Source organism: Protopterus annectens, chromosome 1.part2, assembly GCF_019279795.1.
Source record: "Protopterus annectens isolate FY-2018-M chromosome 1.part2, PAN1.0, whole genome shotgun sequence".
Lineage (NCBI taxonomy): Eukaryota > Metazoa > Chordata > Ceratodontiformes > Protopteridae > Protopterus > Protopterus annectens.
The window spans coordinates 567722207-567741382 of record NC_056727.1 but is presented as its reverse complement, the minus strand read 5'-3'; positions in this window follow the sequence as shown (position 1 = coordinate 567741382).

Genomic DNA, 19176 nt, shown 5'->3' with positions numbered 1-19176 from the left:
TCCAGGGCATTTTAGTTAAGGACATGGACCAACCTTTGGCCAAGTGAGCTGTAACATGACTAAGCAACACAGTTGGTGGTCACTTAATGCCACCCCAAACCATGGTGTAATGATATATCTTGATAGACACATGTACATCCAAATACACACAGTGGGTGTCTGGATTCATGGAGCTGCTCTTGTAGCTGGCTATTGCTTGATTATATGCCCTTCCAGTAGTGAATGGTACCTGCAGTGTCTCTGGGAAATTGCAGTGTTTCACTAAATCTGGATGTATATCTATCCTTAATGAGTATGTATACACCACCTGCATTACCTTGCACACTGTCATTTTGAGGTCTGATCATGTGGAAGGATATGTAGTCTGGTATAGCTGTGGTGCTGTCCACATACTTAAACCAGATGTCCTTGACTGCACACATCTGCATAGTCCAAGGTGGGGACACCTTCCACAGAGTGGGGTTCAGTGTTGCCATTCCCAGTGTGTAGCAGCATAACCGTGATGTTGTATAAAGACGGTGTTCTCATTGAAAAGGTTTCCCTCGAGACAGTGCATACGAGATGCATTGTGCTGGTGTCAGCAGCCTTGTCCAGTACTCCAAATCTCAGGGTGAGAGATCAAGACCATCACTAGTGAAGCACTGATGTCTGTTGAGAAAGGTATCCCAGGCAAACATGTAGTAGATCCCCTTACAATGACACTACACGATAAGGCAATTATTGACTTCCATCAATTTCCTTATGTATGGAGCCATCATCCTAGGTGAGGGTCAACTGCAGCTGAAAGGTATGCACATACCCACGTGAGACACAGACTAATTAAGCTCATTCATGTGTCTGCATACAGTCTGGTGCCATATATCTTTAGTCGTACACACCTGCAGGAACTATGATGTCAACATTATGTTAATTGATATTTCTTGATTTGCGGCAATGTGTGGTATGGCGTATTGTGTCAACCCACAGACAGCTAACTGTGATCTTTCCCACATTTAGCCTGTTGGCACAGACATCAGTCTGTCTCATGATGTAATCACCTATGACTAAAAGGTGTGATTTTGTGTTTTGCCTCAGGTGTTTGATCGGTGAGAGAGTGGTGCATGCAGTATTATTTGTACTGTGCTCTCCAGAGGCAGGATTTTCTGAGGTGTCTGCTGTTTGGGAATGTGTCTGGAAAGGAGCTGCACACATGCAGGTATGTGTGATGTGGGTGTAGGTGGTGCAGGATGTCAGCTGTGTATGTTGGCAAAATGCTTATTACCATATGTGATGACTGCTGTTCTAGACACCATGGAAGCAAAGTTTGAAATTCAGTCACATCTGTCACACATTGTGTTTTCTGTGACATAAGAGTAGAGGGGTGGGGACACTTTCCACATCTCATCAGCAAGTCCTGCAAAGTTAGGGTCTGGGTGCCACACCCTTGAGGTTCACAGTCTGCTATAAAGTGTTTGTAGGCACTCCTTGCAGTGAAGATGTGGATGCCTGTGCATGCATAGAGGACTTGTTCATCTTTGCTGACATTATGTTGGCCTTGCATGCGTACAATGCCTGTCAAGCAACCAGACAGCACACTGGTTGTTGTGTGACATGATGCAGGAACACAGACATGTGTTTCAGGTGCATAACTGTAGAGTATGAGATGCCTAGGACATGTGGCAGGTGGACACACATTGGCCAAAGGTGGCCAGTCCACTGCATTAGGCCTTACAGCCATGTCATGCAGATATCCACCATTAATCTGTTGAAGGGCAGGATGCATGACTTGCTGTGAAATTGTCACCTACGATGGATCACCACCACTATGCTGCTTGTTTCAGCAAGCCATGACATCTATGTCACTGGACATTGCACATTATATTGCAATGCTTCAGCAGTGCTCCTAATCACCATCTTGTCAGTCCCCTAGTGACATACCACCAACCCTGGAACAGAAGGCGTAATACATGCAAAAGCCAACTGAGTGCCGAGGTTGCGAATCAAGGCATCTATCTGGAGAAGGGTATGTGAAGCCTACAGAACCTTTCATGATATGGGACAGCTATGTGGATGAACAAACAGGCTGTGTCCTGCTTCTCATCATGAGCATTACATTTTGAACGTTTTGCATGTGATGACAGAAAATGTATCGGAGAATGGTATCCTATGTGAGAGTGTTTTTGGTGAGAACAGCATTAGTAGTTGCCAGGTAACAGCAATTCCATGGACTCCCCTGCTTTCCACAGTCTTCACAAGATAATTATGTTCTTCCAGTACACACTGCTTGGTTAGTGTCCAGCTGCAGAATACCTGTGTATAACCCCCACCTTACCTTCACAGGGTATACACACCACACTTCCCAAATATGTTTGTCTGAGCTCTGTACAGACATCTTGGATGACTCTCTTCTTGGAACATGATGGAAGCAACTGCAATACTTACTTGCACAAAGGGCAATTAGTATGCAGTGCCAAGCAGTGTTGCCAGATCTCTGAATCATGTGATATGAAATGCTATGAAAGGAGTTAGCATGAATAAAAGCAGTAATAACATCATACATTTACTGACACTGGACCACACACTGTTTTTCTCAAGAGCAGATAATGCCTACCTACCCTAACCAGTGGACCTCATTGAGTGTTACTGTTAAATTATGCAATGGATGAGGGGAATAGGATTCACTCCAGCTACCATGGCCTAACAAGGTGTTTGACAATATTAGGCCAGCAGGCCTTGCTGAAAATTGTGCAGGTTATCTACAGAGTGCTATGTCAGCTGGTGGGTAGGCAAGTGTCTGATAGTCATATTCTGGGAAGATAGCATTGGGAGACCTATGCTACAATGATGCTAGTCAACAGTGGATTTCCCCAGACATCATTAATGGAGTACCCCTTCTATCCATTCCCTTCTCTGCAGTCAAGGTCACTGTCAGTGACCTCTGACTGACTGCATTAGCATGTGATTGCATATTAAGACCTGTCACTGAATCCCACACAGCACCAACAGTTACCAGGATGGCCTGAGACACACATTCAGTTGTTGTTAGGGCCACTGACAAATAGTAAATGCCAATGACTGCATAATACTATCCTTTGGGAAGTCATTCACCCCTGAAAATGATGGTAGTGTCTGCACACCACACACAGTTGGCCCATTACTCAGGGACTTATGGACACAGAAAGTGATCTAGCCTTTAACTTTTACTGGTCAGTAAGATGTGAGGATTCATTCAGTTTTGTACAACCTACAGAGAAAGGTATGGCATGTAAATCCCAGACTGTCATTGTTATACTGTATTTGGCTCTCATCACACCTATCATTGAGTGTGATGGCACCTTTGCTGTGTCACTACACTGGCATATCTTACAACTGTAGCAGCCACACAGGTTCCATGGTAAACCAATGCACATTGTAGATAACATGTCCTATGCAGTCTGTGTCAAGACCGTACATATGTAGTCTGTGTCCTATATGCTTTGGAGGGGATGTGTATTGCTGTCATACAGGGAGTTGTCAGATCCTGCTGTATACATCCCACGTATGCAAGACAGGGCTAACACATGTCTTACCTGTTCAACACACCTACACCATCACTGTGGTATAAATAGTACATGGTGTTATTACAGGTATGTAACACAGACATAACAGCCTATATGTAACAGGCCCACCATGCATGCGAAACACACATCTGCTGTAACATACATCATGGCCAAGTTACACAATGGGATGTAGAACAAGACATTCCTAACTGGTGTAGGACAAATGTCTGTAATGGACACAGGAAATTTGTAGATGGGTCATCTCCATCACCTCAGCTTGTACATGTGTTAGCTCCTGAAACCTTGGTGACATTTATCAAGGGTATCAGACCTTTTCCTAGATTAGGGATGTATGAGTAGGCTGGATGATGCCATTGTCCTTGTTAGCCTGTTATACACAAACCTATGGAGCCGTGCACCTATAGTGCTGTACCTTGCTGAAGACATATTTCTTCTGTGCTAACATTCCATCCTGTGCTGTGATGTCTATGGGTTTATTGCTGGTGTTTATCCATAGGTGCCCTCTACAGACTCCTGAAACTGAAACATAAACAGGTCCATGACACAGCTTCCTTTGTGCAAGTATACAGCCATTGCAACATCATACAACATAAGGTACATAAAATTATGTGGCTTACTCATTATAAATGTCATCATACAATCTCTGTCAGTGACCAGTACAAGTGGCATGTCAAAGCAACACTACATTACACAAGTACTTATTAATTTATGTAGTCACCCTGTGCATCAGACACATAGCTTCATTTCCCTGCATGGATGATGAAGATGACAGGGATGTGGCACAGGTATCATCATTTGCACAAGGAGTTGTGTGGGGGTGCAAGAGGCCTAGGCTGACCCAATAAGTTGAAAGCATGTCTGTGAGTCAGGAAGAGAAGCAGGCAAGATGGACCATAGAAATGTGCTATGTGTGTCTGTAGGTGACCTGAATTTGGCAGTGGTGTGTGAGTGTGTAAACACAGTCAAGGTCAGTGGTAGCCCTACATGTGTGTATGTTGGACTGGTTTGAACCATGCATGGTAGAGCTGATGGTTCACTGTCTCTACCCCTGAACACAAGAACTGGCTCTGCCAGGAGTTGCACTGGCACCTCCATGGCCAAGGTCAGAAGTGGTGTTAGTACCTGACGGTGACTGCTGTCTGCTGGGACTGTGTCCTCCATGGGAATGCCCAGGACTATGATCCCATTGCCTTTCACATCTTGGTGTGGACAGCACACTCCCTTCTGTAGCTCTGGATGTACTACCACTATGGGAGCATGATTGTACACGGCCACGAGGACTCTCAGCAGATGCAGTTGCTGACCTACTTCCATGAGTCCAACACTCAACTCCAACCAGACATTCCAGCACAGACAATATGCATTCCAAGACAGATATTCTGCGATCTGTCTCAGACCACCTTCTTTTCATTGCAACAGTGAACCGATCCAGGGTGTCACCAATGGGGTGGAGGCAGTCACGGATGTTAGACTGTGTTGCATCCATAACCCTGAGCAGAGGTCTGGAGTGCCTTTCAGAATATGCCTATGCCTTCTTGATGGCCCGAAACATAGGTTGAGTGAACCATGATATGACACCTGCAACAGGAGTTGGAAGGACAGCAGGCCTCTTGTGAACACCCCTATCAATCTGCCTGTGTGGAACCTTGCCAGCTCTCTGGCTATGGGCAGTGTCTACACTCACTGGAGCCATAGTTGCCACACTTTCTTGTTCAATGTCCCCACCGTCTGACTGTCCAATATCTGTGGCCTCTGGGGACTGGGTATGTGTAGGCATACTGACTGTGTGTGGTGACAATGAGGGCAGAAGAGGGATGCCAATCTCTAGGACAAATTCAGCCCCTGAAACCTCCACTTGACATCAGGTTGTGTAGGAGACAGAGACCAACACCCCCCAGTCACCTGTAATAAGAAAAGGAAAAGCAGTATATTAATACCTGCACTATTATGCTCTGCAGTACTATGCTGCAATATATATAAAGCTCTATACACTGTTGTCACTAATACATACCTATTTAAAACCCAACCTCATATAGTAGGACATGAGGACACTACTTTTCCCACAAACAACTGTAGTTACTTGTAAGTAGCTAAACAAATCAAATCTCCACAAATCCTGTTGTAGGCTCACAGACTTCAACTCCTCTACTCTCAGTGACAGACTCTCTGCTATTAACTGGTCTAAGCCCACTCACTTCCCCTCAGTGATGCTGCACTTTAATTCAATTGCATCTTGCTTGACATCCTAGACTCAATAACCCCTCCTCGTAAAATAAGAATAAAATCAAATTATGTTCCTTGGCTCAGTAAAGGCACATGTAAACTAATGCACAAAAGAGACTCCACATAGAAGACATGACAAAAAAGCAAATCCCCCCACCCACCTCCAATTTAAAGAACTAAGGAGCCACACCAAAAAGCAAATATATAATGATTAAAAAAAAATTCTATACAAAGACACAAATCACTTATCAATCCAATCCCCAAACTTTCTGGAGAAATATTAACTATCTTCCACCGTGGTAACCTCAACCCCCCTGCCCCTACCCTTACCTCTCTGACCAAGACATCTCCTCTTTTCGTAACCAGTTTTTCACTGACACCATTAGCAAACTGACAAATGCCATCCACAACCCCCCCAAAAAACACCACCTCAAACCACAAATAATGATGCACTTTTCTCTCTCAACCTTATTTCTACCTTCTATATAAAATCTCTCCTTCTTAAACTTAAACTTTGCTCTCCCTTTGCAGACAAGCTCCCACCTCACGTCCTCCAGCTAGCAGCCAACTCTATTGCCTATCCAGTCTTGATACTTATTACCCAATCTATTATGGAAGCTAATGTACTCAAAATCTGGAAGTCGTTCTATATTATCCCCCTTCACAAAGGTGGCAGCTCCAATGACCCCTCACATTATAGACCCATCTCTATACTTTCTCCACTATCCAAAATTCTCAAACAATTTGTACATAACCAGATACTGAAATTCCTCATCCAAAACAACCCCCACACTCCTATCCAACACAGCTTTCGACCACACCACCGTACCTCTACAGCCCTTCTATCCTTTACTCACACTATCGCTGAAGCTAGGAATAGCAACAAACTAGTCTCATGTCTGTTCTGAGACCTGTCTAAAGCATTTGATATGGCATCACACTCCAAACTTCTTAACAAACTGGCTAACCTACATCTTTCCAGCTCAACTCTCTCTTGGTTCTCTAGCTCTCTCACAGGCAGGCTAAGTCAGTCAAGTGGTAGTCTTCTTGCTCTTCATTTTTGCCCATACACACTGGCGTAGTCCAAGGCTCTATCCTTAGACCCCTTCTTTTTACCATCTTTACCAATGACCTCCATTCTTCCACCTCCCCTCTCTACCCTCATACAATACACCGATGACTCTACTCTAATTACATCCTCTAACTCAATCTCTCAATGGACATACGGTAGACAGATGCATACACAGCAATCTTTCCATACACAGCAATCTTTCCTTTCAGTTGAAAACTGGCTAAATGATAATCAGCGTATTTTGAAACCTTAAAAAAAACTCCTTCCCTTTCTCCCCAATGTCAGTGATCACCTTAAGCTTTCCTTCTCTATCTCTTCACTAAATAATACCATCATTAATGTAGACACACACAAAACTACTAGGAATGACAACTGACGACCAGCTAAAATTTGACTTACACATCCAGCAATCAATCAAGAAAACTAACCAAAAACTTGGCCTACTATACCGCAATAAAAAATTCCTATCCACTGATTCCAGACTCACCCCAGCCCAAGCCTATCTCCTTCCTAGTTTCCTCTATGGAGTGCCAGTCGTAACCAACTTTAATCCTGCCTACTCTCCAAAGTAGAACAAACTTACAATAAAATCGTTAAATTTGCAGCCGACTTACCTAATCCTACCCACCAATGCTTAGCTCTCAATAAGCTGCACTGGCTGGAATTTTCCCATCATGTAAAACCTTCCCAACTTCAGATAACCCACCTCCTTCTAAATAAACCCACTGCATGTCCCTCTCTCGCCAATCATCACCTACAATTCCCCTCCTCATCCCCTATGCAGTACTGAAAAACTCCTTCAAACTTCTACACCCAAAATGAGCATAGGCAATCTCTTATATAAGTCCTTCATTACAAAAATCTGGAACAACCTCCCTGCCAGTTTGCGAAACATTACACAAACCAACAGTTTCAAAAAAGAACTAAAACACTTATTCCAGAAAAATTGGATTTGCCCCTGTCAAGATCCTACCTAATTATTTGTCTCTCTCACTACTGTAATGTAAATTCATTGGCCTATATTGTGGAACCATACAACATGTATGTACATATGTATCAAATATATAAATGCTAACACACACTATGTCTTATTTCCTATTTTCTCTATGTCATACCTGCTTCATTATGATTAATTGACTACTATTTGCACATTCCTCTATGTTTTTGTGCTTTAATCTTTATTTTTATTTTACACTTATGTAAAATTGTGTTCTCTCTATATATGTACACTGTAAAATTGCTCTGTATTACTTCTGATTAATACATCTACTGTATATTTTTGTAATTGTTTTCTTGTAGCTTTTCTCCTCTGGTCTCCACTAAAAATGGGCCAGCGCTCAGTTGGAGCAACCTGGTTAACAAATGTGAAATAAATAAATACATCAATAAATAAAAGCTCTTTACACAGCAATCACATCAGCAACAATGAGATATGCTGTTGATATTTGTAAAGACTCTGCAGAGTTGACACATATGACAATATGTAATGTCCTGATAATACTGTCACATCTATCAGTGTGGTCACACCTACAAGGCATAGGTATGAATCTAGCATGTATACAGTCAGAAAATATCTGTGCAGTTGGCAATCATGCTGACAGTACAGCAATCCAGGCAGCAGGCCTAGGATGACACTTTAGGAAATACATTGCTGTAAACCTACATATGTAACAAAAGTGTCATGCTTACCAGTAGCAGGACCACAGCCTTGTCCGATACCTGACAGACCTGTGGAAGGTTGAGTGGAGGAAATGTAAGTACTACTGCATGTTGACTACAACAAGGTAATGCATCCATATATCTCACATTTACAGTAGTTAGTGTGCTAATTGTTATTTTGTTCAAAATCTGAGCATGTGATTCAAACTGCAGTTAATGCCCCCCCCCTCAGAGAACAAAGACCTGACACCCAAGTAACAGTATGTACACTCTGACACACTGAATGCTACTGTATTCCAATGCTGATCAAACTAAGCTTACCTGGATGCTCCTCTGCCATGGCAACTGTGGCACCCACGTCCACAATGTGTGGTGTGATGGATGCCTGTGAGCTGTCGTGTGTTCCTAGGTTCACCAGTAATTCCTCAGTGGCTGACAGTGGTTGTTCTGCTGCAGGCCCTCTACTGGTGACACCACGATCCTTAGCTACATCTGCTGCACTTCTGCATGTAGCATTGATCATGTCCATTGTGCGGTGTTGAACTTGCTCATATGTCCTGCTCTGATGACCTAAGGCATTCCCACCATGGACAAGATAAGCCCATAATGCTGCCTGCTGTTCCCAGTTTTGCCTCCCGCTTGACAGTAGTAGTTCATGGTGTTGACAGAGGCCTTCCAGTATTATATCATTCTCTACATCCCTGAAAGGGGCACGGCAACTGAGATACATGTTTCCTGAAAGACAACAAAATGGGAACACATGTCAGGATCACATACGTGGAAGTACACAATGTAGTGATACAACAAGAACATAATGGCTGGCAGTATCCACTGCTTGATCACACATGTCATATTTCACAGTGTGCAAACATACTAAGCATGTGGATGCAACTAAGATACTAGCAATAAGTCAGCTGTTCCTGTTTGTGCTGTGACAGATACTGCTGTATAATCACACACACAACACAAGAGTCCATTGTAGTGTGTCCCCTAGGGGCAACTCCCTGATAACATGCCAAAACTACAGTGCCAAATAAATAGCAGTGTGCTATTACAACCACTATAAAGGGACAGTCCCACAAGACCAGTGTGCCACACTGACAAAAAACATTCCACCCTTGATGTATTGTACGTCCTCTGTAAGTGTAACAAATCTGGAGATCAATGACATGTCATTATCACAGTTCTATCATTTATCTGCTAATCATGAACCAGGCAGATTGTGTGGTTGTAATTACATTACAAACAATCATGGCAGTTGAATGGTTTGTTTGTGTACATTAAGTAGACTAGACAGCCATCATGTCTTAGTTTGCAGGTATGGGAGTAGAACGCAAAACCTGTGACTGCAGGAGACATCTGCAAATAATGTAACAATTGAATGCAGCAACTTAGAACAGACAGGCAATGAATGCAGCCCTACTTTTAAGTATTAAGATGCATTTTGTTATGAAACCACAATCCTGATTTACAATTTATTTGCTGCTAAGTGTCTGTGAAGTATACATATGATATCTGCCCGTAGAATGGGCTACCTCACCCACATACTTTCTGTTCCTGGAGTGAGAGGAAAAGAGCATTATGCGACTGAAAGTGGCCTGGAGACAGCCTTGCCACATACTGTGGGTTATGCAATACATTTTTCAAGCAATTACTTTTGTATTCTATAGTTATTACAGTTTTATAGTTGACTGCAGTGACATTAGAACAAACATGCAACAAATACAGCCCTACTGCAAATATTTAGACACATTTTGTTATGAAACCACAATCCTGCTTTACACTTTATTGGTATTGCTGCTAAGTGTCTGTGAATTAGACACATGATATCTGACCATAAAGTAGGCTACCTCACCCATATACGTTTTGTTCCTGGAGTGGGAGGAAAAGAGAGCATTATGTGATTGAAAGTGGTCTGGAGACAGCCTTGAATCATACTGTGGGTTGTGCAATACATTTTTCAAGCAATTGCTTTTGCATTCACAGTTATTGCAGTTTTACAGTTGACTGCAGCAACATTACAATCGACATGCAATGCATACAGCTCTACTGAAACTATGTTATGACACCACAATCCTGCTTTACACCTTATTGTGTACTGTTACTGGTATTGTTTATTGATTATCGCACTACAGTTTTCATTGTTTATTCTTTATTACACTACAGTTATCATAATATAGCCATACTTACCACATTCACGGTGCATCCTGGCCAGGCATCTGGCATAGGACTGTATGTTGCGAGCCTTCTCTGCTGCAGCTGCTGGAAGAGAAGTGCACCTTTATGCATACCGGTTTGCACAGATTCAGCTTGTATTTTAATAAAGTAGTGGCAGAAATACTTACATATGTCTGGGGCATGCCCATTCCTGGCCTCTTGGACCCAGGTATCCAAAGGTCCCCTCTTTCTATTCTTCAGGTCATCATATTGGTGACAACACTGCTCACCAGTGCAGGGGATACCAGTAGCACTGGTAAGTTCCCTGGCCAACCGATCCCTGGTCTCAGCCTTATATTCTAAGCCCCGGTAATGACCCTGCAACAGCCTAGGTTCATAACTGCGTACCAGGAGCTCAACAAAATACTTGGACTCCAGCACACCTCATTTCTGCGCCCGACAGCGCGCACCCTCTCCAACACCTTCTGGTATACTAACAGTTAGACAGACTCCTATTGGCCTTAATATAGGCTGTTTTTCCATGCTTACACATCATACTGCAACTTTCAAAAAGGTATAACGTTGCTTAGCATTGCACAAACCTGCTTAGCAGTGCGTGAACTCACATAACAGTGTTTTAGTGAAGCTTAGCAATGAACAGAGTAGCCATTAACCATGTTTAAGCAGTGCTTAGCACTGCACAGCTCTTGCCAACATGACAATTTTGTTTTTAAATTAAGCAAAAATTAAATTACATAAAAAAATTGTATGAGTGCTAGGGACTCGAACCCAGGACCTACTAAGCTTTAGGCCATGACTCTACCCATTTAGCTACTTGGCTAAAATGTAAACTAGTATTCCTTCACATATGCTACTAAGCTACCTGTTAGTGTTGCTAAGCACCGTTCCGCACTGCAGAAATGGGCTTAAACAAAACCAGACATAATTAATTACATCTGCTTTCTATTTTTAGATGTCTGCCTGATGTCAATAGTGGAAGTGTAAGCATGGCTTGGCTCTGCTGCACTCCACATGACACAAATCACAAATGAACATTAAAATAAAAAAATAAAAAATTATAATAATTAATTACATCTGGTTTCTATTTTTAGATATCTAGAAGGCATCAGCTGTATATATATATATATATATATATATATATATATATATATATATATATATATTTGGCATTGCTGTGCTCCATGCCACACCATATAAATGGACATTAAAATATAAAATAAAAAAATTAGAAAATTAAAACACAAAATATTAATGCACAGCGCATTTCAACTGTAGCAGGGTACATTACAGGGGAGTCTTGCCCTGTGCATAACAACTGATCAAGAATTCCCTGGACAATCCAGAACCATGGGATAGCCTCTACACTTCTGTCTACACGGATTCAATATCCCTGTTACTATGCTCTCCTTCAGTAGCGTGCCATGACTAATATGCATGGAGGGGGAACCATGGCCATGTAAATGGGTACATTCCATGCAGGCTCTACACGGAGCTTACATTAATTTTATTGAATTCTGGGGTTGGTCTTTTATAAATGCCTACAATATTTGTTATTTTCCATGTGAATAACAAAGGATCATTATGTTTTGCGAGGGTTTAAGGTTTGTTTCCACTTGAACATTTTTATCACAGATGTTCGACTAGCCACTTCAACTTCAGGTGCTAACTTTCTTATTATTTTTATGGATTTACTTTATCTCTGGCTTGTAAAGTTGGTAGGCACTTGAACTTTTTCTCATAATAGTATTTTTGTCTCTGCTGATTTTTTTTGCAGCGTCATATTTACTTTCTATTGAGTTTCCGGCATCAGTATTAAAGTAGATAATGTACTTTTCAATTGTCTGCCATTAAGCATGAACTGCTGAGAGACTGTGTCCCTGCAATGGAGTATGACAACAGCACGAGATTTTTCATTCTTTGGATAGCCTCACTACTTTTTCCATTTGACTGTGCATAGCATGAACTGGACAGTATGTATTTCCTTTCTCACATATCCACAAATATTCTGAATTCCTTAACTTTATACTGGTGACTGTCATGAAAAACAAGAATGCCATACATTCATTGTGTTAAGAATATAAACATTGATGCACTAATAATATTTACACAGGTTCATAGATAAGTACTACACTATCTGCCCTTGTGAGCCATTTTAAGCATAGTCAATTTTCCTTTTGATGCTTGAATTAACCTATACAGATTGGTTTAGATTGGCCTTACCCATCCCATGGTCAATAATTATATATACCCCCTAGTGAGAATAACTGGGTTCAATACCAGAGGTAATTTCAGGGAACCCATGCATGTGAAAAAGCACTTAGTAGTTCCTTCTGTTCATTAGTGGTACATGGGGCAGTCCTGGAGTAAATTTTCTAATATCCATACATAGATTCAAATTATACTTGAGTATAGACAGGGATGAGTTTTGTTTAATGTGAATGGGGAGTCTGTTCAAGTGCGACAGTATCCTCTGCAAGATATACATGTTCCTCCAAGCAATTCTGTTGACATTACAGAGGAGGTTTAGTCCCTAGACTAAGTATTTCTGATACCATTTGACTTGCTGATATGCAGTAACCCCTTCAGTACTGGGCTGGGGGATGCCTTACATGCCAGACACATGTTACTGCTTAGCAATGCATAGGATACCAAATATAGTGACAGGGCTTTGAGCCAGTTCATATAGGGCATAATGTTTAGGCCTTGTATCCTTTTAATAAGATATCTCTTTGGGCATTCCAGTTGTTACATGTGTCTGGACAGATACATGCCAAAGGGGTCATTATACTCAATGACTGGCCTAATGAGGGCTGAATAAAGAAGAACAATGACATCCCTACATTTAGGCACAATCCCTTTGTTTATGTGCTGTGCAATATGGAAGGACCTTTTAATGACAGTGGACACACTGGTCACAATTTAGGTCACTGTCCACATCAGTTCCCAAATCCTCAACAACTGGGTTAACTCTTAGTGGTGTACTGTCAATGTGTAGTTCCCCAGGGTAATTGACTTCCCAAAGGATGTGATAGTGCATTTTTTGGCATTTAGTTTCAGTCCATGAGTTTGGTGCCAGTTATTTGTTTTTTTACAAACCTTCCTGCATGGGGACTATGTCATTTGGGGATCCAGTGACTGCTCCAAGCTTGCAGTCATCTGCAAACTATGGTAGTCAGAGCACTTTGGTATTGGCTTATACTTCAGAAAAGTAGATGCCAAACAAAAGAGGTCCCAGCACAGAACCCTGGGGAACTCCTCTGGTGACTGGTCTCTTTGTGGCGGTAGCTTTCCTTTTTTTGATCTCCCAACTGGTGTGCAGGGGGGCTTGCCCCCTCTGCAAAAAGGAGTTTTAAGGAGAAGAGGATTTTTGAGATTCATTCTTCTCCTGTGCTTTTAGTCTTTTTTCATCTTTTCAGTACTTGGCATTTCAATAGGGAGGCTAACATTATTCACAGTCAGCTTAGTGCATTGCCACATTGTGCTTCTGATATTATGAACATAATACAAATGCTTTATGATTGTCTTTGGCTTCAGTAGCTATTTTAGTTTCAAACTCAGCTTTGGAGGATTTTATTATGCTTTTGAGTTGTTTGTGTATTTCACTGATGAGGACTGTATCATTCTGAGAATTGCTCTTCTTACTTTCGGTCAAAATTATCTTCCTTTTATTTTAAAGCTTGTTGTTATTATGATTCCACCATGTGAGTTTATTTCTGGAGTTTGCCCAGTGCTTGTTTATACAGGGTACAGCTGCATGTATGCAGGTCTTTGCATTTCCGTATAGATTGTAGTGTAGACTTCTGTATATTCAGTAGAGGTAACTGGGTTTCAAGGGGATTTGAAGATTGCCAGTGTATCACTTAGGAATAGTTAGCTTGTCTTAGAGAAATTTCTAAAGTTACCTTGCGTGGAAGAGGTCTCTGGTTTCACTTTTATTTTAAAGGAGATGGCATTTTTGTCAGACCTAATAAATAATGAATATGTGCAAGGAATGGTGCAAGATGCTCCATATTAATAATGACAGGACCCAAAATGTTCTTCATAATGGGTACTCTAATAGTTTTAGGGTGTTTGCGTTGACAAAGTCTAAGGAATATCTGTGCACCACTAATGCTGGTAAAGATAACCTTGGAAAATGGTATTGGGTTTAATACTGAATGATCCTATTTCCTGTAGAGAGCTGCTGTAGCTTTCATGGATCATTGTAGGAGTTCTATAGCTAGCTAATATATGGTGTAGGGCCTTGTTGATGGTTATTTGGACATGAAGAAGCTCCAGTGCATCATGCTGCTTTACCAACCTTCACGTGAGTCTCTTCTGGATAAAGAGTGAAACACCTTCCACTCTTTTCCCTTCCTGCAGAGTAGCTGTTCTAATAGTATGGAAGGTGTTATAGCCCTGCACATCTGGACTGATCTACAGCATTTTAAACCATATCTCCGTCAATATACAGACATCTACAACCTCCAGGGTAAGAGGGAGTTGTAGGGAGTGAAGTTTCTTGTTTAAGCTTCTAGCATTGTTTAGTACCACCTTCATATTTTACTTTACTATGTTGGTAGGTTTATCAGGTAGGCATTGCCAAAGAAAGGTACTAGTACTATGGGGGTCGACAATGTTTTTGCCGATAATTGAAACCTTAGAGTGGACAGATGCAGGCCACACCTGGCAAACCAATGTGGTATATTGATCATACAATCCCAGACTCACAAATATTTATCCTCCTTCAAATGACACCTCAAAACTAAGCCAATTATTGAAGTCAATTATTTTAGTTCATAATGCAGCCTCATCCTTGAAGAAAGTATAATGTTGCCCAATGCTAGATACTTTCCTGCTTGGGACACACAGTCTGAGAGTTTCATTATGTCTCTCTTCATATAGTCTGGGGAGGTACATCTCAAGCCATTGACAACTACATGTACTATTGCAGAGTCATACCAGTACTTATTGCTCAAGGACTTGAGTGCATGTGTGATCTGATGGATCCTGGAACCAGACAAGCAACTAACCATTACTCCTTCCTTGCTCAGCCTGGTAAGAGGTGCATCTGTATGTCTTATAACGGAGTCACCTATAACAAAAATGTTTGGTTGGGCCGATGCCTACCTTATAGGTTCATCATCTGTGATTTTGGGACTCCTTGTGCTAAGTGAAGAGGTAGGCATAACTTGCTGATTCTGCTCTATGTCTGTATTGCTTTTTGGAGGTCTTTGAGGTTTAAACAAATTAATATTTAGAACCTCAGTATATGATGGATTATGTGTATTGTGGTATCCTTGAAGAGGTGTGATGTCTGGTGTAGTGCTGATGATTTTGATGTTTTAGTTTACTGTGTGTGAGCTTTTTGCCTCCAAGGATATTATATATGTACATCTCTCACATATACTTTGTTGTGCTATTTGACTACTAGATGATTATCAGACACCATGAGACAATTCTTAAACTGTCTCAAAATAGCCATCTCAATCAGACTGGCTATAGAAGTTGTGGGAAAGTGCTGGTCCATGGTTTCAACAGAAATTATTCTGAGGGTAGGATGACTATAACTACTTGGAGTTTGGTTGGTTTAGGATAATGGTTTGCAGACTAACCACTGAATATTTAAGTAAAGTATAAAACAATTAACCTGGAAACCTTCTTCTGCCCCAGAAGGAACCAGTAAACTAATTATAGTAAAAACTCAATAACTGAAATAATTTAACATGAAAATCAGTGCAAGCAGTATCAGTTCGGTAAAGATAAATAATTGTATCAAAGTCACTTAGCCTGGATAATAGCTTAAGTGGAAGACTTTGCAAAATGATACTTCTGCATTTATTGTCAATAGCCAATAAACAGGGAGAGGGAGGGAATTATGTTGTCAAATTATTATAAAGGGTGGGCAACAACAGAAACACATGGTTTAAGAACACAGCTACTAGAGGGGTGCATGGAAGGGTAAACTATTAGACCCTTAGCTCTGAGATGACTGGCTTGGAACAGCTTTAATGCAAACACTTGTCCTGAATTAACCTGACATGTACTCACTACACAAGAATGAAACTACATAAGGGTTAGTCTACTTAAATAGCAAATGCAGTGCAACCATGTACTGGAATTTCTAACATAGACCTAAAGACCTTAGCTAAAGCATATACAGACTCTTAAAATGAAATTAAAAACAACTCAAGAAATGAAAACTCTTCACATATCATACTTGTTGCTGTATGTATTGAAACTATTACAAAGATGACACTTACGGCATCTGTCAGTTTGATTATTTCATGGAACTCAGAATAATGATCTACATAGATGAGAGTAAATTTTCTAGAAGTATAATCTTACTAGGAGATTTCCCTTTAATCCTGAAACATCGGTGATTCCAAAGTTTAATTCCTGGTATAGTTATATATCTACAATGAAGACAATAAGATATCATTTACAAACTGCAATGATTTGCTCAGCATGCTCACTGGAATCTTCAGTGGAGGATTTACAGAGATGGAGTTATTTAGAAGGTTTTGTAAAATGTTACAAAAAAAATCACATCTTTCCAAATTTATATTAATAATGTGAACATGGAGTATTTTGCTGATATTTTCGGGGTGTTATATGCATGCAGTGGGTGTTGTTAAAAATCACATTAAAATATGATGGGTAATATGAAGACACTCTTGGATATCAATATGCTTTTCCATAACACTAGCAGTTTTTGGCAAAAAAAAAATACAGTTTCTTCAATAAATCTGCAACATAAAGTGCCATCACCTGACAGATCTTTAATACTAGCTGTGACATCTGTGCACTGGCTCAGCAATCAAGGAGCCTCAGTCCTTACCACTAACACCAGAGAGGGTGTCTCATTTATGAGGAAAGGATAACAAATACACACGGTAAAGTGCAATTTCCCTTAAGAGCACACAGAGATCACAGTCAGTCAGGGGCTGGTCGCTCCCTTGCTCCCCAGGTCTCCAATAAGACTCCCCACTGGCACAGCTATAGGGTCCAGATCTCAGCCTAGCTGGGCTAGATAAAATGTCCAACACCCTCTCTGTCCAACCAGTGCTTTGTGCCCCTGCCCAAGTAGCTGACACACACACACACTTTGAGATAAGTTTATACAACTACACAGACACTCCTGGGGAAGGCTGGTACAGGTCAGGTTCTCCAGCTCTCCTTTTCCAAACTATACGGTAGTACCCTGCCACCACCCAGTTAATGATATCAGCTACTCAAAGGCCCTTAAAAGGGTGTCCAATTATTACTGTGCAATATTATTACCCAGTTGGTAGATGTGACTAAAAAGTCATGGCTTATTAGAGTGACTTGGTACAGTAATCAATATAAATATGCAATGTACTCTAGAGCTTAAATTATCTCTACACAAACCAGCCACAGTTAAAAAGTTTTAAAATATTTAATAATAAATAATTAAAACCATAAGACAATACTTTCTACTACACAGTCAGTGCTAGTCAAGAGTTCAGAGATCACACAGAAATACGTAAAATAATTTAGTAGTACAGTTCTGACATAACAGAAAAACACTTAGTCTAACCCTTTTAGATTCTAGCTATTGATAAAAGAAAACACAAGTCTAAGATACATAAGACAACAGGCAGAGTGCTGATGAGTTGGATGATCAAGACAAAAATGCTTAATACCTTCTGATTCTCTCTGTTTAAATTGCTATTGCAGTTCTGATAAACATTACATCATTCTTTTTCACTTTCCTGGAGTTCCCAGGCTACACATTAACTACATTTACATTTTTAACATCTCCCTTTTGTTATCTTGCAGCTGGTCAGGAGAAGAGCAATAAAAATACATTTGCATGTTTAAATTTAGCAATTTAACTCTTGGTTAAAACAATAGAAAGATTTTCTTCATCTAGACTTTTCAACACCACTGTCTACTTCAAAGGGTCACCACATGCTTTACTTTGGTCAGTAGAGTGCACTGTTGTCACATTTATTTTCAGTTCCACATGTAACAGTAATTCTTTACATTTAAGACAACAAGCCTTTAGTTTACATTCATAATTACAAATGACAGAATTATCTGCAAAATTCTATCTGGCTAGGCTGGCAGCCTTCACCCTTCTCTACCAGTCTTCACATTTTTCCCTCCTGGAGAAATCCAGCTAGTTTTTCAAGTGACCCTTGATAAACACCACTTGAGAGGGTCAAATCTATCTGAGTATACCTACCCCATTCCCTGTCTTGAGAGCCCATCTGCATTGGCATTGCTACTCCCACTGCAGTGCTGCACTGACATATCATATGCTGGCAACCTTAGGCTCCATCTTAGCAACTTGGAATTTTGTTGGTTGGCTCTGTTTAACCATGTTAGGGGGTTGTGATCTGTCATGACAGTGAATTTCCTTCCATACAGATAAGGCTGACGTTTTTGCAATGCCTACACTATGGCTAGACATTCCTTTTCTACAGCTCCATAGCATTCCTCCCTGGGTTGGAGCCTACAACTGAGATACACCACTGGGTGCTCTCCCCCCTCTGAAGA